At 47.7% G+C, this 24,866-nt stretch overlaps 1 long non-coding RNA gene across 2 annotated transcripts; it reads left to right on the forward strand.

Moving 5' to 3' along the window:
- Positions 1 to 309: 309 nt before the first annotated feature.
- Positions 310 to 20,475, forward strand: LOC126492383 (uncharacterized). 2 transcript variants are annotated; one of them, XR_007589575.1, is made up of 6 exons: positions 310 to 552; positions 11,559 to 11,825; positions 13,641 to 13,711; positions 14,690 to 14,859; positions 14,958 to 15,006; positions 20,079 to 20,475. It is a non-coding gene; the product is annotated as an uncharacterized lncRNA (long non-coding RNA). The 2 variants fall into 2 exon arrangements; XR_007589576.1 differs by having other exon boundaries at positions 11,559 to 11,687.
- Positions 20,476 to 24,866: the final 4,391 nt, after the last annotated feature.

Below are 24,866 nucleotides of genomic sequence, written 5' to 3' on the forward strand. Positions count from 1 at the left end.
GACCTTGGGACCTCAGGAGTCTTCTTGTTTGAGTAATAAATCATTGTACCCAGGGCTTTGTGCATGCTAGGTGCTCCATCTACCAAGCTATAGTCTCAGCCCACAAGTTCTATTTCTATCAGAAACTGCCTGGAAGCTAAAGCAATAGTAGGCATTCCTTGGACTCATTTCTGCTTGCTCTGGGAAGCCCGGTGATCTGGGAAGTGATTCATTCAGCACTGAGTGACGTCTGGGCTCATTCCTGGCTGTGTTGAGGGTTGGGCAATCTCACTGGGGAAAAACAAACAGCCCAGATCTGGCTTTGTTCTTAATGCTATTCCTCAATGCTGATGACTCCCCTGCTGGTCCAGCCTCAGGGGAAACAGTGGGAAGCTGATTGACAGCCATTAAGAAAATGGAACTGAGTGCCACACAGCAGACGTCAAGGAGGAATCCAAAGCCCAGCATCAGCCCCCAGGAGATTTCCAGCTAGAGAAAGTCTTGCCTAGTGGACATACACTGGCTGCCAGGCTAGGATGTCTTCATCCTCTTCAGTGCTCCAGGATGCAGATGGTAAGTGGGCATTACTGTGGACTGCTTATCGTTAAGATCCACGTTCTCCAGTTTCTTCATATGTAAGGCCAGGGTAACAACTGCTCCCGCCCCCACCAGGCTGTCGTGAAGGGGAGATAGGCGCGTACAAAATACTTAGAACAGTGCCCAGTCTGCGATGTTGGATGGAGTTCCATGGTTATTACCAACAGCTATTTATATGTCATGCAGAAACATTTGTATAAAAACAGCCTTTTGGCTGGGCAGTGGTGGCTCATGCCTTTAATCCCAGCATTTGGGAGGCAGGCAGTAGAAGGTGAGTTCAAGGCCAACCTGACCGTCTATAGAGTGAGTTCTAAGACAGCCAGGGCTACAAAGAGAAATCCTTTCTCAAAAAGCAAAACAAACAAATACATTAAAACAGTCTTTCCCTACAGCCAAGAAATCTTAAACCGAGAGATGCACTTCACAACACCTCTAAAATTCTAAGGGCCATTTGTGAGTTTTAGTTATGAGTACATTCTAAATCACTTTCCAGATGAAATCCAATCTAAGAATCCATTCCTACTACCTACAGTGGTAATTTGTTACTTTGGCTATCAAGCATCCACTTCTATTCCTAATAACCCATCTCCATCTTTGTCTTATTGGTCTTATTCTCAGAGCACTGTCCCCTGTGGTCTGCCCGGCCCCAGCAGTGGTCCCCCCTCCCCCCAATCCTTACCTTGGTGTGTAACCTCTGTGGTTAAAGAAACCCAAACTCCACGAATAGAATCTTCACCTCTCTTTTCTCCCCTGCACCCCACTCCTGTCTTTTCCTCCAAATGCTATTAATACAGCGAGCAGACTCCACAACTGAGAGAATCTCACTTCTCCGAAAATAAAAAGCAAACTAGGCATGGTGATGGATGCCTTTAATCCAGGCCCTTGGGAGGGAGGAAGAGGCAGGAGGATCTCTGTGAGAACAGGTACTCTACACAATGGGACCCCGACGCTGGGGGGGGGACAGGAAGGAAGGAAGGAAGGAAGGAAGGAAGGAAGGAAGGAAGGAAGGAAGAAAGGAAAGAAGGAAGGAAGGAAAAAGGCAATCATGGTCCATAAACAGAATGAAATCGGGATTCCTTCAGCTGCAGCTGGTAGCGTGATCAGAGACCATCTCCTACAGTGGGATTCTGCAGTGAGAGTTCAGACTCTGCTGAATTCCGCTGAAGGACGTGCAGAGTTCCCCAATTTCCTTGACCTTCAGTTTCTTCATATATACACATACAAATGCATACATGTGTATATGCACATATATATAATTTTTCTAAATCAGAACCTCACTCCATAGACCAGGCTAACCTCAGAACTCACAATGCTCCTGCCTCCTAACTCAGCCTCCTAAGGAGCAAGACTTACAGATATGCATATATATATTACACTCATACATGTGTATGTCGCCTGGGTGTCTCTCTGTGTGTGTCTCTGTGTGTGTGTGTTTGTCTCTGCATCTGTGTCAGTGTGTATGTGTGAGTGTGTATATGTGTACTAAAAGACACTTAAGGAATCAGTTTACAGGATGATGGGGTTGGTAAATCTGAAAACTTTTATTTAACACACCCACAAAATATTTGGACAATCACTCCTGAATTAGTGTGTGGTTATGTAACTGGATACAAATACAATTCAGCCATTGGAGAGAGCATAGAATGACTTTACATCCTCGGGGTTAAATGATTTCAACATGTCCAACCTGTGTAGGCTGAGTAGATAGCTGGTGGACTCTATCAGAGAGGCAGGGAAGGACACTGGCGCAAAGCCCAGGCTCTATTCTCGACACTCTGTAAAAGCTAAATGGTGTCATTTAGTCCTAAGAATGAGGTAATATGATTTACATGATGAACTAGAGAGATTACATAATTGCGCACTATTATGGTTTGCATATGAAATGCCCACACCTCACCCCACACCCAACCCCCTCAGGCTCCTGTGCTGAACCCCTGGTCTCCAGCTGGCAGTACTATTTTGAGGGTTATGAGGCAAGGCCACACTGGAGGAACTAGGTCCCAGTGCGTGGGCCTTTGAATGCTACTTGGATTCCTGGGTCTCTCTCTTCCTCATTCTTTGCTTCCAGCCTGCTCACAACAGCCTAGTCACCCACTCGCTCACACTCTGGACTGAAAACACTGGGGAAATAAATCCTTCCTCCATATAGCTGTTTTGTCCCAGCGATGAGAAAAGTAACTAATATGACCAAGGTCACACAGCAAGCACGGAGTGAGCTAGGATCCGCTAGCTGTCCCCTTCTTAACCAGATGGCACCTGAAAGGTCTCCACAGGACACCTTCCAGTACCCTTGACAGCTAGCGCCTTAGATACAAGGTGCCCGGCTTTGTCACTTTAAGGAAAATTCCACCCGATCGCACAAACACCGCCAGATTTAGCTACCAGCATATTTCAGAAAAAATATTTTAGGGTAGAATATCACACCCCCTCCACACTCTGCCCTCCTCTGCCACTGTCTCCCCGGGGTGACAAGAAGCCAACACCTTTCCATCTAAGAAAACTTGGCAGAGGTTCCCTCCCCATATCAGAAAGGCTCTGTTCTGCCCACTGCCACCAGTGAACTTTCCAAAAAAAGGAATGAAGTCGCACGTCATCGGTTGTGGCTTTCCTGCAGTGGGTGATTGTGTAATGTCATAATCCAAAAGGTGGAACCCACTTTCTATTTAAATAAAGACCCGGTAGAAAAAAGGTTAGGGGCTGGAGAGGTGGCTCAGCAGTTAAGAGCGCTGACTTCTCTTACAGAGGACCCAGGTTCAATTCCCTGCACCCATGTGGCAGCTCACAACTACCTGTAACTCCAGTTCCAGGGGACTCAACATCCTCACACAGACATGCATCAGGCAAAATAGCAATGCACATAAAAATAAATATTTTTTTTTAAAAAAAAAAGAATAAAAATTAGAGGGCTGGGTTATGGCTCCATTGGCCCAGTGTTTGACTCACACACACAATGGCCTGAGTCTGATTACCAGCACTACATAGCCAGGCTGTGGTTGTGCAAACCTGTAATGCCCAGCATTTGGGAGTTAGAGGCAAGACAGGAGGACCAGAAATTCAAGGTCACGCTCAGCTACGTAGACTGTTCAAGGGGGCGGACACGGGGTTGAGGAAGAGTTAGACGTAAAAGGAGGCTCCGAGGCCCTGGGCACTTCTCCTGTCTGGAGGTTCCTCCTCCCTTCTGTGCACTTCTCTCTAGGCCCCATTATTACAGAGAAGAGCAAGCATCCAACACGCTTTGGTCACAAGAGGCCATACTTTGGTCAGGCTAGGCTATAAGGAGGCTTCCTGGTATCCACACTCTGGTGTGGGTGGGTTGGGGGTAAGGACCAGGCATGTATAAGAGATGGGCGGGGGTGGAGGGGTGGGAGGGGAATTCTGCTTCCATTATGAACTCAGGATGTGCAGGCAGCTTCCAGACCAATTTTGCAGTTTGCTGGAGTTCTCCTTTGTGGTGGGTATTTTTCTTTTTCAGGAATGTGTTGGAAATCAGGAGTGGGAGGTGTAGGTCGGCAACAGAAGAACACTTGTTAGCACACAGGCTAGGGGTCACGTGCTCTGGGTTGGAGCACTGGCAGGAAGAGGAAGAAGGGAGAGGAGACCAGCAGGTGGGGCAGGGGAACTGCAGAAAAACCAAAGGCTAGAGTTTTAGTAGTGATTGCTTTAATTTGGGTAGAAGACAATGCCAATGCAGCAAGTGCTTCTGGGCACTTCTCCCTGGGGCTCAGGAGGAGCCCGCGGGCCACGCAAGGGGAAATTAAGCAGAACTTGGTGAAGCTTCACACTTTCCTATCTTTTCTTTTTTTAAAGTCATTTTTAAAAAAGATTTACCTCATTATATGTGCATGAGCATTTTGCTTGCGTGTGTGTACAAAGGTGTAACGTGTGTGACTGCTGCCTTTGGAGGTCAGAAGAGGACATCGGATCCTCTGGCATTATAGAGAGTTGTGAGTCACCATGCGGGTGCTGGGAACTGAACCCAGGTCCCTTGCAAGAGCAACAAGTGCTCTTAACCCCTGAGGCATCTCTCCAGCCCCTTGCTCCTCCTTGGTATCAGTTTGTTTCCTCTTTTCCTCAGACACTGAACTCTGGAAGCCACAGACCTAATTTAGGATCTCCTGGATGAACAAACGACTCCTCTGTGTGGAGATTCCTAAAGCCAGGGTCTACTCTCAGATCAGGGGGTGGAGGTTCTTATTCAAGGCAGGCCTGAACCCAGCTCCCGAGGGTTCACTTAATAGAACGCTGCTAGAATGCGCGAAGGAACGGCACCTTCTGGTCCCACCCTGGGGCTTGGCTGCCTCTCTTGTCATTATCTGTCAATGTCAGCATCAAATTAGGGAGAGAAACAAAAGAGGACAAGCCAAGGGCAGGCTTTTCCGGGAGTTGTGCCAAGCTGGTGAGATGAGGCAGCCAGTGCCACGTGCTGGCTGGAGGTCAGGGTTGGGACAAGTGATAGAAGAGGGTGTGGGCAGTGGCAGAGATGACACTCTGAGTCCAGGAACAGGGGTCAGTTGAAGGCAGAGGTCAGAGTTGAAGAGGTAAGTTAGAGCCAGCAGAGCGATCTGTGAGCTGTGGAGGCAGGCCAGTCACAGGGAGACACGGAGCCTGTGAACTTCTACCGGGAGCCAGGGGACTAATGTTAGGTGTGGTTACCAAACTTCTCTGATCTCTATCCCTGGCACCTACTTCAGAGCCCTCTGCATCCTCCTCATGCTTGCTGTGGCTGTGTTCTGAATGACCCATTAAGATACTGCCTGCTCTGTCTTCATTACTTCATTACTGTGATAAGACCATTGCCAAAGCAACTTAGAAAGTGTTTACTTCATTTTACGCCTCCTTCTAACTCCTGTGCATAGAACAGTGCTCAGAGCATTGCAGGCCCTTGGTAAATATGTGTGAGATGAGGAAAGGGAAAGGGGAAAGGAGGTGAAAAGAAAGGAAGAAGACAGGGGAAGAGAAGGAAGGAACCTAGCTGCGTGAAGAGTGAAAGCCGTAATCTCGTGGAGACTGTAGCGAGAAATGAAGGCAAGAAGTCCCCTCGGGCTAGCAAGATGGCTCCTCAAGTAAAGGTGCCGTAAAACTGGTGGTCTGAAGTTAATCCTCTGAACCCACATGGTAGAAAGAGAGAACTTCAACAAGTTGTCCTCTGACTTACACACAAGAGCCATGGGTGCACACACACATAAATAAATAATATAAAGAAGTAATAGCAATAAAAAAGTGTGCCCCCATCTAAAGATATTTATATTAAGCACTGTCTAAACACTATGGCACCAAGCTAAGCTAAGCCAGTCTTGTATGAGCTGCCAATTGGAGACAGCTAATGAGAAATTCCCTGTTCGGCTCACCCCAAGAGCACCACCGTTAAAGGGACTCCAGCTGAGTGAAGAAACGGGGGAGTCAGGGAGAGGCAGCAGGAAGCTAGGAGAAAGTGGAGGCAGCAGGAAACCTGGAGAAAGTGGGGTACACAGGACATGGAAAAGCAGTCAGCATCAACTGCCATTGTCACCGTAGGCCAAGTGCAGGAACTCCAAAGTGCAGGGTTCTTCACTGACGGCTTGAGTAGAGACACTTTGACAGGAAGTGGGGCAAGGGCAGAAGCAAAGGAAGATGAATGAGGGAAAGTGGAGGGGGAGGGCGTGGCGACAGTGGAGGTGATCGTTCTTCCAGGAAGCTCAGGCATGAAGGACAGAAGATACTGAGTTCTAGTGATTTTACACCTGGGTACCCAAAAGAAATGAGTGTCGATGTGCATTCCTGTGCTTACATATAAAAAAGTATAGAAAACTGTTTATCAGAAAATCTCCACAGAAGCTGAGAATCAAAACTACCTGCCTAGTCAATAACAGTAGGATAGATAAATCAGGTGTACAGTCACACATGGTGTGTAGATACATTAGAGTCTTTCCTTTTTCGTTTTTGTTTTGTTTTGTTTGTCTGTTTTTTTTTGTTTTGTTTTGTTTTGTTTTGTTTTGTTTCAGAGACAGGGTTTCTCTGTGTAGCCCTGGTTGTCCTGGAACTCACTCTGTAGACCAGGCTGACCTTAAACTCATGGAGATCCACCTGTGTCTGTCCCCTAAGTGCCGGGATTAAAGATGTGCACCACCACTGCCTGGCATTATATTAGATTCTTTTGCTACATGAAGTTCAAGAAAAGCAAGATTCATCTGGGGCTATGGAACTCAAAGTGATGATTGCCAAAAGAACTGAGAAGAGGCCCGAGGAACTCAGCCAGGGAATCAAAGAGAGTCTAAACTTTGGCATTGGGTGGTGCTCTGTTGACTTAGACATATGTGAAAATTGTGTGTGTGTGTGTGTGTGTGTGTGTGTGCATAAATTACAGATCAAAGCTGGAGACTGGGAATGGAACCCGCTGCAAGGATGCTTGCTTGTTTTGCATGCACGAGGCTATGTTCTATTCCAGCACTGCCAAAACCCAAACAAACTAGAATGGTCAAATAGCACAGCTGTTGGCCGACAGCCACCCAGCTAACAGGAGTTGAGTCTGTTCTGGAGTTAGGGCCACTGAGCTTGGCTCAAAGACAGAGTCTGAGCTGAGAGTACAGCCAAGTGTCCTCCTCTGCTGCCCTTTACAGGGTCCCGGTGGGGATTGTGACCAAAAGTTCCCCAAAGCTCTACCTTCCACCAAGCCTCCCACAAGGCTGACTAACTGGTTAGAACTTCATTTATGATGGAGAGTTTAGAATGTTACAAGTCCAGAACCAAATTATCTTGGACCATCTGTAGTTCTCTTAACAGCCATTTATTGGGGTTGGAGAGATGGCTCAGAGGTTAAGAGCACTGACTGCTCTGCCAGAGGTCCTGAGTTCAGTTCCCAGCAACCACATGGTAGCTCACAACCATCTGTAATGAGATCTGGTGCCCTCTTTATAACAAACAAATAAATCTTTAAGAAAGTATATTTAACAGCCATTCACTGACCCCTCTGTATATGAGTTAATATCTTTGTTATAATTATGTAAATCCTTTGGGATGTACAGACACTTAACTTCGCCAACCAAAAGATTAAGAATGGGTACAGGTAACATCTGAGATTTTCTCACTTTCTGTGAATCACCTACCTAATGCTTCTATCAATGTATCTGCAAAATGCTTAGATTCATGGCTTTCTTTGTTATGTCACTATAAAATCCTCATCAAACTGTGGCTACTTTGGTAGATGGAATTTAGAATGACATAAATCTATGTTCCTGGCCTGTGGTCACTCATATTTGGTTCCAGAATCAACCATCTCTTATCCCCTTTGGAATCAGAGTTCATTCAACATAATCAAGTGAATTCCAGGTGTGAGATTTTAGATTTGTACATACATTATCAGCCGTCTCTATAAGCCTGCGATCCTGTTTAACCTCAACATCTTCCTGGGTTTCTGCCATTTCTGTCCACTGTTAAAATATACCAAAAGCTCTCTGCAAGTCCTTGTTGTGTCCTTCAAGATTAAAAAAAATGTATCAGTCATTAAAGCTCAAGAAGCAGGGAAGAAAATGATGTTTTAAGATCCAAGAAATAAGTCCAAATGTTCAGTTCCGAGTCACCAGGGTGGGCAGTAGAGTCAGTGTCTCTCTTTTTGTCATTCGTCTGCAGGTGCTCTGTGCTCCCAGAAGTCAGACTTGCAAGTGACAGACACCACCTTGCTCCAGGCTGTGTCTATGCATTTGGTAGAAGAAACATTCTAGATTATTCTTGTGTATGTGCGCATGTTCGTGGGTGGATGAATGTGCAAGTACAGGTGGAGGCCAAAGGTCTCAAGGTTTTTATTTATAATTTTTAACTTATATATTATTGGTGTTGGAGAGAAGGCTCAGAAGGGATTTCAACTGCCCAGCACACCCCAATATCCTTTCTTTGTCTCTCCCATAGTAACAGAACTTTCAGCTTAGATACACGGCCTTTCAGAATAAAGACTACATTTCCCAGGCTTCCTTGCACCTCAACGTAATCATGTTTAGATTGAAAAGGATGACAGATGTTAGATTCTGGAAAATTCCTATCCAAGATACCTCATCACTTCTATTTACCTTCTTTCTTTTTCTTTCCTCTCTCCTACGCTCCGGAACATAGAAGTTGCCTTGAACCACAAGGGTGATGACTATCCCCAGGTGTTTGTAGGGCAGTTAATTGAAGAAGGCCTTGGCAGTTGAGGAGCTGACTCAGCACACAAAGTGACTGCAGTGCAAGTGGGAGAGACTGAGTTCAAATCCCCAGAATCCACGAAAGCCTGGTGCCTGGTATGCGCTGGGAGATGGAAATAGACCGTGGGAGGGGGAGACAAGCAGAGCCTGTGGGCTTAGTGGCTAGACCATCTAGCCAAATGACAAGCATCGGGTTCAGTGACAGATCCTGTCTCAAAAAATAAAGTGGAAACTGGTCATAGAGGTGCACGCCTTTAACCCTAGCACTCAGGAGGCAGAGGCAGGCCAATCTCTGTGAGTTTGAGGCCAGCCTGGTCTACAAGAGCTAGTTCCAGCACAGCTAGGGCTGTTACACAGAGAAATCCTGTCTCGAGAAGTAAATAAATAGCCAGGTAGTGGGGGTGCACGTCTTTAATCCCAGCATTTGGGAGGCAGAGGCAGGTGGATCTCTGGGAGTTTGAGGTCATTCTGGTCTACATAGTGAGTTCCAGGCCAGCCAGGACTGTTACACAGAGAAACCCTGCCTCAAAGATAGATAAATAGGTAGGTAGGTAGATAGGTAGGTAGGTAGATAGTGATTGATAGAGTGTTAGGGATGAGAAGGAGTCACAAATTAATAGACCACCAACTCAAAAATAGGTATCTCAGCAAACAGGTGTCTCAGCAAGGAAAACACACTTTTTTTTTTTTTTTTTTTTTTGCAGAAAGGCGCATAGCCGCAACAAGCCAGAGAACAGGTATACGTGGCTACAACAGCCTCTGTCTTTTATCCCTAAGGGAAAGGGAAAGTTGTCTGTTCCTCATTGGCTGAGTGATTTCTGCCAGAGACAGGTAGGAGACACTCATGACCGCCAGCACAGAGCCCTCAGTAATGGGCTGTGCTGGGGAATGTCAAAAGGAAGGAGCTTCTTACATGCAAGGCCTAATGGCCAGCAGTTGGCTTGTCCATTTTGTTTGTTTGAGGCAGGGTCTCAAGTAGCCCAGGCTGGCCTCCAATTCACTGTGTGGCAGAGAATGAACACCTGATCCTCTGCCTCCACTTTTTAAGTGCTAGAATTACAGGTGCAGACCTGGTGATACTCAGCTCTTACAGACTGAGCTCCAAGCTAGTGACGACCCAAGTGCCTGGCTTTAATACAATCCAAAAGGGAGACACCAGCTGAGCTCCAGCTCTGAGCACACAGGTAAATCCAGGGTGCTAGAGTCTGTATATGAAGTGTACTCCATAGGCTTCTATGTTTGAATGCTCGGAACCAAGATGGTGGCACTGTCTTCAGAGCCATGAAACCTTTAGGTGGGGGACACAGAAAACAAATTCTGGCAGGCCATGAACACCCTCTAGCCAGTCATGAAGAGGACCATCGCAAGTCTGAGGTGTGAAAACCTACTGCAGAGCGCCATGGGGCCCAAGAATTCATAGCCTCTAAGTATGCATCACACTAAGCGCTTCACTGGAGTAGAGTATGGGCTTCCTCCCTTTCACAGCCTTCCCGTCACTTTCAGCAAGTCTCTAGCTCAAAGAAGCCTTCTGCTATTTCACAGACCCTGGGCCGTGGCCCCATGCCTGTCAGAGGCAAAATACTGGGGATAGAAGATGGCTGGGTGGGAAAGTGCCTACCAAACGAGCATGAGAGGCTGAGTTCGAATCCCCAGAACCCATGTGAAAACTAGGGTGTGGTGGGGAAAGCCTGTAATTCCACTGCTGCGGGGGAGGGTAGAGGGGGCTCCTTGGTGCTTGCCGGTCAGCTGGTATTGCTAACCGGGTGAACTGCAGGTTCAGTGGAGAGTGATGGAGGAAGGCCTCCGGCATCAATCCCTCATCTCCACACTGATACATGTGCACTCACCCCACGCAGGTTTACATACAGAAATATGAACACGTACATACGTCACACTGCCTGTACACACACACACACACACACACACACACACACACAGGCAAAATCCCACCTTACAGAGAATTGTTACAACCTAATAAGGCCAACCTCCATCAGCATGCAGTGCCCACCCTGGTTCACGTTTGTCTCTGCTGTGCGTGGACGTATGTATTCATTAGGAATTTTTCATTTCATAAGTCAGTGATAGAAATTCAAAGCAGATCCACTACCAAAGGGACTTGTTTTTGTTTGCCCACTGTGTGTCAGGCAACTGGAGAGTTTGGAGGTGCTGTTTGCTTCAGGCAAAGCTTTATCCAGCAACTTGTAGCTTCACCAACAACTCTGTTTCCCTGCTTTGCCTTCCAGTGAAGGGTTCCTCCTTCAGCTCTGCACAGGGGCCCTTCCTCTCTCACTTCTCTACCCTTCAGGCATCTTCCTGACAGCCTCACTGGCCTGGGGAGAAGGGAGTTTCTCTTTCAGGAGTTCCTTCAGGAAGAATGACTTTCTGTGGCCATTTGCCTGCCCCCAGCCAATCTGGGTGGCTGATAGTGAGGTCTGAAGACCAGCAGAAGCTAAGAGCAACATTTCCCCCACACACACCCAGGAGAGCAACACCCTCTCCCAACCAACTACAGAAGTGAGTTCCTCAGAGAAGAACAGGATGCCAGGCAGGGGAGGGGTAAGGGAATGTGGGAGAAGCAAGCAGCAAAGTCAACATCCCCTCATTGTTTCAGCTACCCCACCACCACACCCGCAGGAGCCCCCCAAAGTGACTGAAACCACAGGGGAGCCAGCTTGGCTGCCTTTGGATTCTAGGTGTACCAAGATCTGTTAAGCCCTGCGACTTCATAAACTTGCTCAATCTCTCTGTGCCGTGGTGTTCGTATTTGTTGGTGTGGCGAGGGTGATTAAGCCAGGAGCAAGCTTTGATTCCAGGTATTTCATCTTCCAGGGCTGGAGGAAGCTGGCAACTAAGCAAAGACGGTGCCCAGTGCATTCATGCCTACCAGGACAGGAGGCATCGTGAGAGCCTCAATCAAATGCTCAACCGAGGGTCCCGAGGCCAGTGACGCTGCTACAGGTGCCATGGTGGTCTGTGCTATTTAGGACCGTGCTATCCGAGCCGGTGACTTTTCACGCTTCTCAAACCGTATAAAAATGAAACGTCATTGGCAATCTATACATAGAAAGTTCCCGTTTCCGAGCTCGCGCAAAGAGGGTGGGTGTGCTAAGACATTTACAGAAAGCTGATGGATGTGGAAAGGCTGGGGGGCTGGGGTGGAGCATGTTTGCTTGTTGTTTGAGGGGCTGCTGGGTCCTCCCAGAAGCAGAGCTAGGAGAGACATGAGAATAAGAATAACTGAGATAAACTAGGAAAGGACCACAGCTTTTCCAAAGGAAGAAGGAGGCAGTCGTTCCAAAATAGCAATGCTCCAGTCTGTAAGAACCACCAGGTTTTCAGAAAAAAAATGAAACAGCACAATAAAGCTGGCCTCCAGGTGGGCTTCAAGGACCAGAGACGGCCATGTGGGGTCCGCCTTTCCTAGCTGCCCCCTCGCTGCCCTTTCCCTGTATTGTGGGTATAGGGAGACTGCGGGTCTGTGTTCTCTGTGCAGGGATATTTAGACATGCAAATGAGTGAGCCTGTTAATGAGCTGAGGGTGATTAGGCTGCAGGGAACAGCCGGCCTGAGCGAACAATAGGTGAAAGAACCAGGTGTCTCCAATCTTCACCTCCAGCCCCCTGCCTCAGGCCTCCAACAGGCAGGGCAGGCTATGCCAGTGTCTGAATCCACCGGGGGTGGGGTGAGAAACAGCAGCTTCAGAGAAGATCTGGGTCTGGTCAGGGACCTGCCACAGTCTTTTGATTTCTCCAGCGCCCCAAAAGGGCTGTTGGGGAGCCATTGAAGCACATAGCTTCCCCGGTGGGTGGTATTGGGCAAACGCCCTGCAACTGGGACAGAAGTGGGACCCTGTGGAGGGCTCAGGTCCCCTCCCCCAACCTTTCTAGGCTGTGATTGGGAACTTCAGGAACTAGAAATCCAGGGGAAGGATCTGTGAGGGAAAACAGAAGGTAGTGGTATCCGCTTTTTTGTTTGTATTTTCAAAAAAGGGTTTCTCTGTGTGGCCATAGCCACCTGGAACTCACTCTGTAGACCAGTCTGGCTTCAAACTCACCAGAGATCCTCCTGCCTCTGGCTCTTGAGTACTGGGATTAAAGGCATCTGTGGTTGTAGGAAGAGAAACACCGTATTACTAGAAAAGGCACAGACCTTTGGTTTTACAGACCTGAGTTTGTTGAGCCAAATCTGTCAGATGCCTTGTGTCCATGAAAGCTAGTTGATGGGGTGCCCACTGCCGTGCCAGCCTTCCCCTTTTGATAGATTATGAGACTTGGCCCGCGGCGTATTACTTTCTCATCAACTGGAGGGTTACCGGCCACAGGAAGTCCTTACAACAGACTCACTACCAGTCTAAACCAGATTGAGAAAGTACTCTCTGAGTTGTTCCGAGGTAGTACAAAGCAACCCCAGGCTTTCTCCTTTTCCCACTCTTCTCTTCCCACCCGTTTCCTGGTCCTTGGGACGTCTAGATGGAAAGCATGACTTTGGGGATAGGGAGGTAGTTCAGACAGTGGAGAGTCTGCCAAGTGTGAACCAAGGTCCATCTCAGCATGGCATAAAGTGGGCATGGTAGAGCATGTTAAACAAACGAGGAGGGCACGGCAGGTTGGTGCTGAAGGAGCTGGTGTACATTACCTTCCAGGAAGAAGCTTTATTAGGAGAAAGAGCCCTGAGGCCGCAATCAAGCTCTGTTGAGAGAACCTTAGAAAGGGACAGAGCCTTGTACCAGAGGCAGCATGAGGAGTCTTAAAGGGAAGGAGAGGCTGCCCTTTCAAGCCAGGAGGGACGCATCATTAAGAGGGATAGCTGAAAGTAAGGGCAAGAAAGATTTAGAGCCGAGAGCCAGGTGGTCGGGGAAGGACCAGAGAGAAATCCCACAGAGGAACATATCTGACTTTTATATCTTTCCAGGAGGTGGCAGAAAGTTTCTAGCCGTGTGATTTAGCCTGAGGCTGATGTGGCAAGGAGTATGCAGGAGACAGGTATTGACTCGGACCCTAAATTTGAGGCTGCGAGGCCTCAGCATGGTATTTTCATTTGGGGGGTGTGTGGTCCAATTTTTTTTAAGCCTTGAGATCTGGCCACTTAGAATGAGCAGCGCCTGAGAGAGGCAGTTCTATGATCTAAGCACACGCCTGTGCTCCTAGCTCTCAGAAGGCAAAGGATGAAAAAAGATCAAGGTTGGGGCTGGCAAGATGGCTTGGTGACTCAGAGCTCTTAATGCTCTTTTAGAGGACCTGGGCTCAGTTCCCAGCACCACACAGTGGCTCACAACTGTCTGGAACTCCAGTTCCAGGGGTCCCTACGTCTTTTCGTGACCTTTGACGGTGCTGCACGCATGATTGCAAGAAAGTGTACTCAGACATGCACTCATATAAAAAAAAATTTAAGAGTTGAAGGTATCTTTGGCTACATAGTGAACTTGAGGCCAGCATGAGCTACATGAGACTTTGTCACATGTACAACAGAGAAAATGACAAAAATCTCATACCCCCTCAAAAAAAAAAGTGAGCCATCTTTTCTGTTGGCATATGTATGGATTCCCATGAAAAGCTTAAAAGTCTTAAAAGACCACAAATCTGTATCAAGTCCCCTAAAATCCCCCATGGTTTGTGGCTGGACCACTTCAGACTCAGGTCGTGGACCTAACCTTCTATTAAGGGCATCAGACTCTGCACTGTATCACCTGGCATCATCCAGTCTGCCCATAAATAATGATGCCATGCTAACGAGATTTGGTGGTAATTCAGCAGCAGAGGAGTGTGGGTGTGTGTGCAGATCACACACACAGAGAACGGTATTGAAAAGCAGGAGTAATAATTAGAGTTTAATAAATGGCAATTTGCTCCTTGACACTACGCGTGTCGGGAGCTGGGGAGTGTAATAAAGGGGTCCCTTCAGGAAGGTGGAAGGCAGCACGTTTGCCATGATGGCTTCATTCTCATCCTCTGATTTCTCAGGATTGAAATTAATTCTCATCTACCTACGGACCCTCTTTTCAGAGGATAACTCCTGAGGAATGTCAAAAGACACCATCTGATAAGAATTATTAGAATTATTGAGCACTGGGACCAACTTTTATCTGGAGTTACAGGATGTACAAGTCCCAGCTCCAGGGAGACAAAATGAGGTAAAGAGTACAAACAATTATCTGGGTCATTCAAGGGAAGAATAGCTCTTGCTCGAGTGAGTGTTTGACTCATCGGAATAATTGTTCTCATCGTTTAGGTATGGTGGTGAGGCCCCAGGAAGGAGATCTGTCAGCAAAGAATGGAAGGTGAGCATGTGCAGAGACAGGACAGGAAGGCTGCAGAAGCATCCCCTCCACAGCTGTAAGGTGGCAGGCATAGGCTGGCCAGGCATGAACAGGGGTTGGGGGAATTACCCTTGGAGACCCAAAAGACCAAGCAATGCTAACAAACACAGAAAACCGAGGCCCATGGAGCCAGAGATACAATCTGAAGACTGCCGAGCTCTGGTGAGTGGAGCTGGAAAGATGGAAGAATCAAGCCAAGAAGAAGGAAAAGGTGTGTGCACATGTTTGTGTGTGCACATTTCGTATGTAGTATGGAAATGAAAGCTCCCCCACCCCTCCTCTCACCCCCCCCCCTTCCTCCCAAGCTCCAGCTCACAACCACCTGCAAGTCCAGCTCCAGGGAGAATCTGATGCTCCTGGCCTCTGTGGGCACCTGCACTACCTCCCACCCACACATAATTAAAAAGATTTTCTTTTTAAAGATAGTTGCTTTAGGACTGGGCTGTAGTCTGACTAGTAGAATGCTTACTTAGTAACCATAAAGCTTAGTAACCACAAAGCGTTGGGTCCCAGCACTACAGAAGCCAGATGTGGTGGTGGATGGTAGAGGCAAGACAATCAGAAGTTCAAGGTTGTCTTTGGCGTTATTAATTAATAGGTGCATTCATTTTTTTAGATACAAATTTCTCTTGGAGGATATTATGGATTTCATATGAAATGCCCCCCACAAAGTCTCATGTATTGAAGGCTTGGTACACAGGATCACCAGCTCCAAATCCCAGTTCCATTTTCTAAGCTGTGTTTCTTTAAAGGAAATTCCTTCGGTCTTCTGAATCTTCATTTTCTCCTCTTGAATCAAGGACAACATCTTCCTATCATAAGACCCGTTTGACTCTTTTTTTTGTTGTTTGTTTGTTTGTTTGTTTTTCGAGACAGGGTTTCTCCGTAGCTTTTGGTTCCTGTCCTGGAACTAGCTCTTGTAGACCAGGCTGGCCTCGAACTCCCAGAGATCCGCCTGCCTCTGCCTCCCAAGTGCTGGGATTAAAGGCGGATGACTCTTATACAATACAACTCACACACGTGAGCAGGAGCTGTTGCTCAGTGTAGAATACCTGCCTAGGAGTCACAAGGCCCTGGGTTAGAGTCCCAGCACCGCCCAAACCCACCAATCCAGACCCCTATACTTTAAGTGTACATCTCCAGTCTCAGCACTTGAGAACAAGCGGCAGAAGGATTACTAGGAGCTCAAGGACAGCCTGGGTTACATAGACCCTGTCTCGAAAAACACCAACGCTCAGGCAAGGTTGTGGAAGAGGGACCAGAACGAAGATAAGGACCAGAGGATGGGGCGGAGTGCTGTGAATCCCTGTCTTTAGGATGCATGGCTGCTTTGTGCATGAACTCATAGCAGCCGTGGCCAGCATAAGGTTACATCAACATTCCGTTTTGCATGGCAGGCTGGGGGGCAGGGAAGGGACACCTCAAGACTCATGAGCCCCCACACATCCCTGGGGAAAAACAGGCAGTTATTGGTTGCTGAGGGAGAGAGTCATGCTCAGTGTTAGAGCCACTGCTAAGTCACCTTTGCTCAAGAAAATAACCCTAACCCATGTGTACTTAGGCAACTTTAACTAAATGCAGCAGGCTAGGCATAAACAAGAGATGTAAAAGAGGAAGAGACTTGTGGGAGGGAAAAGGTAACAGGAGATCATGGGGAGGCTGGGGAGATGACTCAGTGAGTTGGGGTGCTTGCCACCAAGCCTGGCAACCTGAGTTGGATCCTCAGGACCCATGTGGTTAGAAAGAGAAGCAATGCCTGAAGGTTGTATTCACACCTTCACATGTGTGCCATCTCACACACACACACACACACACACTAAATAAGTAACTAAATAAAAATTTAAGTGCTGGGACTATGATCAAACTATATTTCATGTTTATGAAATTATGAAAGAATATATAAATTAACAACAGCACCAGCAAGGACAATAAGAACAAACCACTGTAGTATAAAGCAGGGGCTCAGATCCACAAATGTTCACTGAGGAATGAATGAGAGAAGCCTGGCTGTCTCCTTGCAGATGAATGGCCCAGAGCTAAGAGGCCTTGAGTGCACGGTACAGGGACAAGACAGACCGTCGCAAACCGGGGTTTGTCAGTGGAGCACAGCCTGCTGCCTTATTTATGCGCCAGGTTTTCATCATTCGCTCTCCACACTTAGGGGATTAATTCCCGGGACGTGCAGTCAGTAACACACCAGCCAGCCAGGCAACAGATAAGAGCAGCCAGGGTTGTAATTCCTGCCCCATTGACAGGCCTTCAACACACAGAGGAAGAATGGAGCAGCTGAAAGCTTCTTTCAAAGTCAGTAACAATGCTACAAGTGACTGTGTGTGTGTGTGTGTGTGTGTGTGTGTGTGTGTGTGTGTGTGTGAAGGGGGGGAGGCGAGGTGGGCAGGAAAGGGTGAGCGGTCAGCCCTGCTCTTTGTGCCAGCAGAGACCACAGGGCCCGACAGACGGTCGGCTAAGCCCCTGCTTAGATTTTAGGGAAATGATGAAAGTTTTTCAGTTTCGAAAACAAGAATAAAAGAGCCTCTATGCCCCCTTTGTGTACAAAGCCTTCTTTAGAACCTTTCCATTTTTAAGGTGAACATGATCAAGGTATATTATATGCACATATGGAAATGAGGCCCATTACTTTGTGCAATTAATATATGCTTTAAAAAAAAGGATTCCTTCATTACGGAAATAGCAATTTTATTGATGAATATAATTGCCAAGGAACACTGGAATCTGAAAGGACATGAAATGCTAAAATGAGTCTCAGCCTGATTCACCAACTCACCCCAAACCTTCCCTTCTGCCTCTTTTTGTTCTTATACCTGTAAAAATCTTTCTGTGATTTCTGAATAATTAAATAGGGTGGATCCAGGCAGTATTGTAGCAAATGGTGACTGCCCCTCTCTTGTTCTCTTTGAGGGCACTCAATGAACCATTATTCCTAAAACATAAAATACAAGAGAATTGTTGTGTTGGATGGGCTGGGGAAATGGCTCAGCTGGTAGAGTATTTGCCTTGTATGTACAAGGACCTGGGTTCGAATCCTCAGAGTCCATGTAAAAGCCAGGCGCAGTAACCACCCTTTCAGTGCTCCTGCCAGGAGATGGGTGACAGAGACAAGAGAAACCCCCCAAACTGAAGGGCCAGCGAGCCAGGAGTACACTGCGGTGAGCAGAGAGACTCTTCCTTAAACAGGGAGGTCGTGCTCTGACCTGCACACCCATGCCCATGTGCATACACACAAGCATGTGCACACGTGTACATCATATTTATTCTAATTCCACTACTTAGGTATATTCCCAAAAGAACTGAAAACCAGTCTTAAGCCATTCCATGCACAGGGATACAGGGATATTTATTACACCATTATTCTCTCTCTCTCTCTCTCTCTCTCTCTCTCTCTCTCTCTCTCTCTCTCTCTCTCTCTCTCTCNCCTGCCCTGGAACTAGCTCTTGTAGACCAGGCTGGCCTCGAACTCACAGAGATCCACCTGCCTCTGCCTCCTGAGTGCTGGGATTAAAGGTGTGCGTCATCACCGCCCGGCCTGCACCATTATTCTCTACCCTAAATGGATATATGCAAATGGATAAACAAATTGTGGTATAGCTATACTGTGGGATATTATTCTGCCATAAAAATGAAGGATATATTGGTACCTGCTACCACATGTGTGCACCTTGAAGAGACGATACTGAGAGAACCCAGACACAAAGATTATATGTGGTGTGATTCCTTTTACACAGAATAACCCAGGATAGGTTAATTCATAGGCACAGAATGAAGATTGGCAGTTGCCAGGGCTGGAGAGAAAAAGAAAGTTTCATATTGAGTACAGGGTTTCATTTTGGAATCACGGAAGTGTTTTGGAACTAAATTGGAGTGGCAGTTGTACAACATTATATCTAGGACACACTCTGGAGTCATCCACTTTAAGATACCCCTTTCACTAGCAGTGTGGCTCAGTGGTAAAGACCTTGCAGGGTATCACCAATGCAAAACAACAAACAAACAAAAAAGTGGTTGTGTTTTGTTTTAAAGACAGGGCTTACTGTGTAGCTCTGACTGGAACTCACTATGTAGACCAGGCTGGCCTCAAACTCACAGATATCCCCCTGCCTCTGCTTCCCAAGTGCTGGGACTACAGGCATGAACCATGCCTGGATCAAAAAAAATATTTAAGGTTAATTTTATGATGTGAATTCTACATTGATATATTATCTTTAAAATTGTGTTAATTGGAGCCAGCAATATGGCTTCGAAGGCACCTGCTGCCAAGCCTGATAATCTGAGTTCAAATCCCAGGACTCACACATTGGAAGGAGAGAACCTACTCCCCCAGGTTGTCCTTTGACCTTCTTACAAGAATCTTGGCACACACACATGAACATAAAATAAGTTTGTGTTTAAAAAAGATGTTTAACTGTGTTAATATAATTATTTCAGGATGATACAAATGAAAAAGAAAATTCCAACCCCGTAGATAGCTGGAGACTCCTCTTTTTTCTAATTGATTTTTATTGAGGAGATTCCTCTTTTAGCTGACGCTTAGTTCTCCTCATAGGCAATCGTTAGAAAATCTGTGTATTTGTTCAGAGAGAATTTAGTCTATGATATGTATGTACATATGTGTTTCTACATATATTAAGTAGAAGCATAGATGTACAATGTTCTTTTACAGAGAATGTTTCTCATGGCTCAGGCAGGTCTTGCACTACTGACCCATCTTATAAGTATTAGGATCACCAGCATGCACCACTATGCCTAGTTTATCCCATGCTGGGGCTGGAACCCAGGGCTGTGCATGAGCAAGCAGTCTGCCCTGAGCTACAGCCTCCTCTCTGCTGTTTTAAAACTACAGTTTTGTGCCCTCACCCAGATCTAGTTGATCAGAGCTTTGGGGGCGGGGCCCAGGAATGTGTTCTGAGGCTTACCCAGGACTGTGCTGTGCAAAACAAGTGGTTGGCATGGAATGGGCTGCCCGGTGGCTGGTGGTTTCCCACGTTCATGAGTTCCCTGGACCTCCTGCCTTGCAGGGCTTGAAGGTAACAAATCTTAATGGGATGGAAGAATGGGCCAGCTCATGAATGCAGAAAAACTGACTGGAAAAGCCAGACTCTTCACCACATTGCCACATGGTCCAAAACTTGTCACACGTGAGAAGTGAGTGTTAGCAACAAGGACATGTGTACCTGCTGGCAAGTTCCTGGGAAACTACATCTGGTCTGAAGATGAGAAAGGACACAAGCTGAGGGAACAGCACATCCTAGACACTCAATGCCCACACCAGGACTCCACTGGCCTTGACCTGTAGCAGAACCCTGCTGCCTCCTAATGTGAGGCTCTCCTCGCTTCTCAAGACCTGCTCTTGTGGAAGCTGCGTCAACTGTGTAAGTTTTCTGTCTTGCCCCTTCTCTATTGGGGTACCTACCCACACCATCAGTGTATTAGATTTGGGAATCCGTGGAACTCAGTTTGAATACCAGGATTTCCTCTTATTAAAGCTGAGGTTTCAGACTTGAGAAGCATCATTTCTGTGCCCCAAGTATATGTGGCCCTCTCGGCTCAGAGCTCAGTCCCTGCAGGTTCCCTCCTTCCCTCCTGCCAGGCAACAAGCAGTCTCTGTTCCGGTCACATTCCGGGTCTCAGGGTTATCTCCGGTCACAGTTCTGGACCTGGGGTGACTTCATCCTTTCTCTCCTCAGGGCCTCCATCCCCTCTGCCCTCAATCCACACAGGCATATGATCGGGTCCTGGCCCCAGACACAGGGTGGCTATGAAAAGGACATTGTATCTGAGCCCAGAGCTCCAGGGGTCAGATTTCTACCTCCCACAAACACTAATCAGGTCTGCAGAGTCACATGAGGTCCTGTGACCCCAGCCCAGATGGTCTCATGTCTCCCTGCAGGTTGGACGATGCTGGGGCACACTTCCGACTACCAGTTTCAGGCTCCCCAGGGTGACAGTCCCTGGGCAAGTTGGGAAGTACATGAATGCATGGATCAAATCTTCTTACCCCAATCATGCATATCATTTCAGAGACTCTTTTTCCCCTGTTTATAGTCTCAGACAGGGTCCCCTTCTACTGTGGAGTTGAGCTGGTCTTGCTAGAGCATGCACGTTGCGCTAAGTGGATTATATATGAGCAGCCTTGTTTCATACCGACAGTCTTGGGAGGTGAGTGCTGTTTCTAACCCCATACTGCAGACCACAGCGACAATGACCATTGATAGACAGAACGGGGCAAATGCTATTCTCCATGCCTAGGGTCATCGGTTCATTTTCCTGTCACCGTGCCTTCCATGGTGCAGATGTTCTCATCATTGCCCACTAAATGGGACTCAGAAATGTAGGGAAAGTGGCCCAGGTCACCCAGACAGCAAATGGCAGAAGTTAGTATTTCAGTCTGGCCATTCTGGCTCCTGGGACTCCCGGCCGTACTGCTCCACAGTCCCTTGTGTTTCTTGAGGCAGTCTCCGGTGTCACCTTAGCACACACAGCTTGTATTACAAATCAATGAGTTGTGAGTCAGAAGGGCCCTGGCTCCGCCATGGAGGTCCCCAAGTGCTGAAGGACGGACCATGATGATTGATTTCTAGGCTGAGCCTTTAAATGTCAGAGTGTGCGTGACCACATCAAACCTTGGGTCCAGAAATAAAATGCAGAGGGAAAGGACATTCTAGTGTGTGAGATAAGGAGGTGGAAGAGGCAGTCAGAACAGCTGACAACGTGGGCTGCACACGTGAGGAATGTATGGATTTCCTGGGAAGGCAGTGGGGGATGGGAGCGGGGTGAGAACAGAACACCTGACCTTGAGCAGCTGTGAAGCCATACAGGGTGTGACCTTGGCCAGGGAGAAATGGGTGGTAACCTGATTAGGTCTCTGTCTGTATTGATTGGTCCTGTTCGGATCAGCTCATTAGATCAGCCTGACTACTGAGCCCTTCTCAGAGCTCTCAGAGCTCACCCAGACCCCCTCCTGCATGGCTCCATGGGCCTGCCCACTCCAGTCATTACGTGTCCTAGGAGCTAGGATACCCATGATAGACAGAAACTTCCTCCTATCACGTAGTCTAGAAGGAGGTTGACAGGATAAGGGAGGACACGAGAGATAGACCTAAGGGGAATTACAGATGTAGTGTGTGCAGTAAGGACAGAAAATGAGATCATGGGAGAGACTTGTAGGGAGGGGGTGAGGGAAGGAAGCCCAGGAGGGCATCTCCGAGGATATGACATTTTAGAAGCTTTCTCAGTAATGGGGAAAAGGGACTGATCTGTCTGAGAACTGAGGGGACAGCTTTCAAGACGGCACAGCAGCCACAAGGGCCCTGTGCTCCGAACAGGCTCGGCCTCTGGGACTGTAAGAAGGGCTATGTGGCTCAACAGAGGAGAGGAGATGCAATGGGCCCCTCACCACTGTCCCCCTGGGGTGGCTGTCCTGAATGAACAGCCCAGGTTGACCAACAGGATTTGACACTGGTCTGTCTTTTCCCCCTATCCCTCTCACAATTCTAGACTCAGCTTTGGGTTATGCTTCCATGGCCCCACAGTCTGGGTGGAAGGTTCAAACTGTGTAACTCTTACCCAGCCATGCCTTGGAAGCAGAGCCAGGGTGGAAGATTAGAGCAAGAGCCTGGAGGCTGGAGGCACTTTCTGATCCTCAGAAATCATCCACCCCACCTTTCTCCCCTAGCCTACCTCAAGTTCACCTCTACCCCAGCCCACCATGAGCTTGACCCACTCTGCCCTGGATTCAGCCCTGGGCCTCCACTCTAGCTGATCTAACACTGCCTAATCCACATTTTCTCCCTCATACCACAACGGCCTTGGAGAACAAGAGTTCAAATGTGGCTTCTGCCATGACCGGCCCTGAGCTTTGGCAAGGCATTTCACTTTTCAAGATCACAGCTTCCTTTGATACCTAAAACTGTAATTCCAAAGCTCAAGTTTATCAGGGAGGGATTTCAGGAAGTCCCATGGTGGTGGTTTGAGTAAGAATGACCCCCATAGGTTCTCAGCAGTGGCACAATTCAAAAAGATTAGGAAACGTGGCCTTCTTGGAGTAGGGGCGGCCTTATTGGGGTAGATGTGGCCTGGCTGGAGGAAGTGTGTCACTGGTGGGGTAAGATTTGGAGTTTCAGAAACCTATGCCAGGTGCAGCAGCTCTCGGTGCCACTATGCTCACCACCATGAGGATAATGAACTGAGCCTCTAGAACTGTACACAAGCCCCAGCTAAATGCTTTCCTTGGTGTCTCTGCCCTGCAATGGAACCCTGAGACATCCAGTATCCAGTGGAGAAATGAGGAAAAGGAGAGAACCCATACAGACCTCGTTAGCTGCAATGGGTCACACAGTGGCTTTGGGGGCTGAAGAGGGCACAGCTTCTTGGCCTGTCTGAACACTACAATGCCTGGACATGTGACATCTGTGCACAAGCAAATCTGAGAGTGGGAATTTAGTTGGTGGAGAGGTAGCCTGACAACTGGATTCTTCTTATGATTCCGGGGTGGTGATGGTGTGTGTGTTGGGGTGGGGGTGGGGGTCCATATAATCTGCCCAATGGGAAACTGCTGGTTTAAAACACAGAGCTGCCCCAGGCAGAGGTGACAGCCTAGAGTCTTTATCCACACCTAGACTATCTTTGTTACTTTCTAGCTGCCTCTTCTCTTCTCCTCTTCCTCCTTTCCTTTTTCTTGCTTCTCTTCCCCACCCTCAGACAAGGTCTCATATAGCCCAGGCTGGCCCCAGACTTGCTATAAATCTAAGAAGGCCTTTGAATCCTGATCCTCCTGTCTTTACCTCCCAGAGTTGCTAAGGTTACAAGTGTACAATACCATACCCAGTTTTCGCTGTGCTGGGGATCAAACTCAGGGGTTCAGACACAGGCAAATACTCTGCCAAATGAGCTATATTCCAGCTCTTTAATTGCTTTTCAGAGTGGTTCTCACATGTTCCCTTGATCCGAAACCACAACAACAACTCCCCTCAAGCTTGCCACTGCCTGCAGTCTTGGATGTTTTGAGGACACTATGAGAAGAACGTTAGTTTCCACTGCATCTTCCTCCCTTTTTTCTTCCTTTTTGAGACAGGGTCTCCCTATGTATCTCTAGCTGTCCTAGGACTCACTCTGTAAACCAGGCTGGCCTCGAACTCACAGAGATCTGCTTGCTTCTGCCTCCCGAGTGCTGGGATCAGAGGCATGAACCCCAATGCCCAGCTTACACATCTCTAAGACAGGGGAACCGGTTTATAAATTTGCGTAAGGATTAGCGTACCACAGGCGTGGCACAAATGATGCTTTTATGGGCTTTGTCATAGCTTATGGCTCTGTCTCATTAGCACCCAGCCACAGGTTTTGAACACCTCGAGGGCCCAATAAAACAGCATCCTCTGAAGCAACAATGCTGGAAGTGTGGGACTCAAAGGGGCTGCCTGGATACAGTCCCTCACACTTGTCATTCCTCAGGCTGGGCAATTATACCTTCCCTGGTGATCTGGTTATTTTTAACCTCAGCTGCACACTGGAATCATCTGGGGACTTTAAAAGAAAACATGCATGCCTGGGCCCCATGGGTAGGGATTTCTGATTTCATTGGTCTGGGCAGTGCCTAGACACTTGGGGTTTGAATAGTTCTCTAGGGATTTTAACACTGCAGACTTGGTGATTAATTAAGGATACAGGGCCAGGCAGAGGGATGCAGGATGAGCAGGAACAAGGTGGTGTCGTCCTTCCCCTGTCAATCCTCCCTCTGATGTGTCCCTTTGGCCTCAGAGACTTTGGTCTTCGGGAAAAGGCAGGCTGGAGGTCTGGGTGGTGGGAGT

The sequence above is a fragment of the Alexandromys fortis genome, unplaced genomic scaffold (assembly GCF_014885135.2).
Source record: "Alexandromys fortis isolate MF-2015 unplaced genomic scaffold, M_Fortis_MF-2015_v1.1 scaffold_80, whole genome shotgun sequence".
NCBI lineage: Eukaryota > Metazoa > Chordata > Mammalia > Rodentia > Cricetidae > Alexandromys > Alexandromys fortis.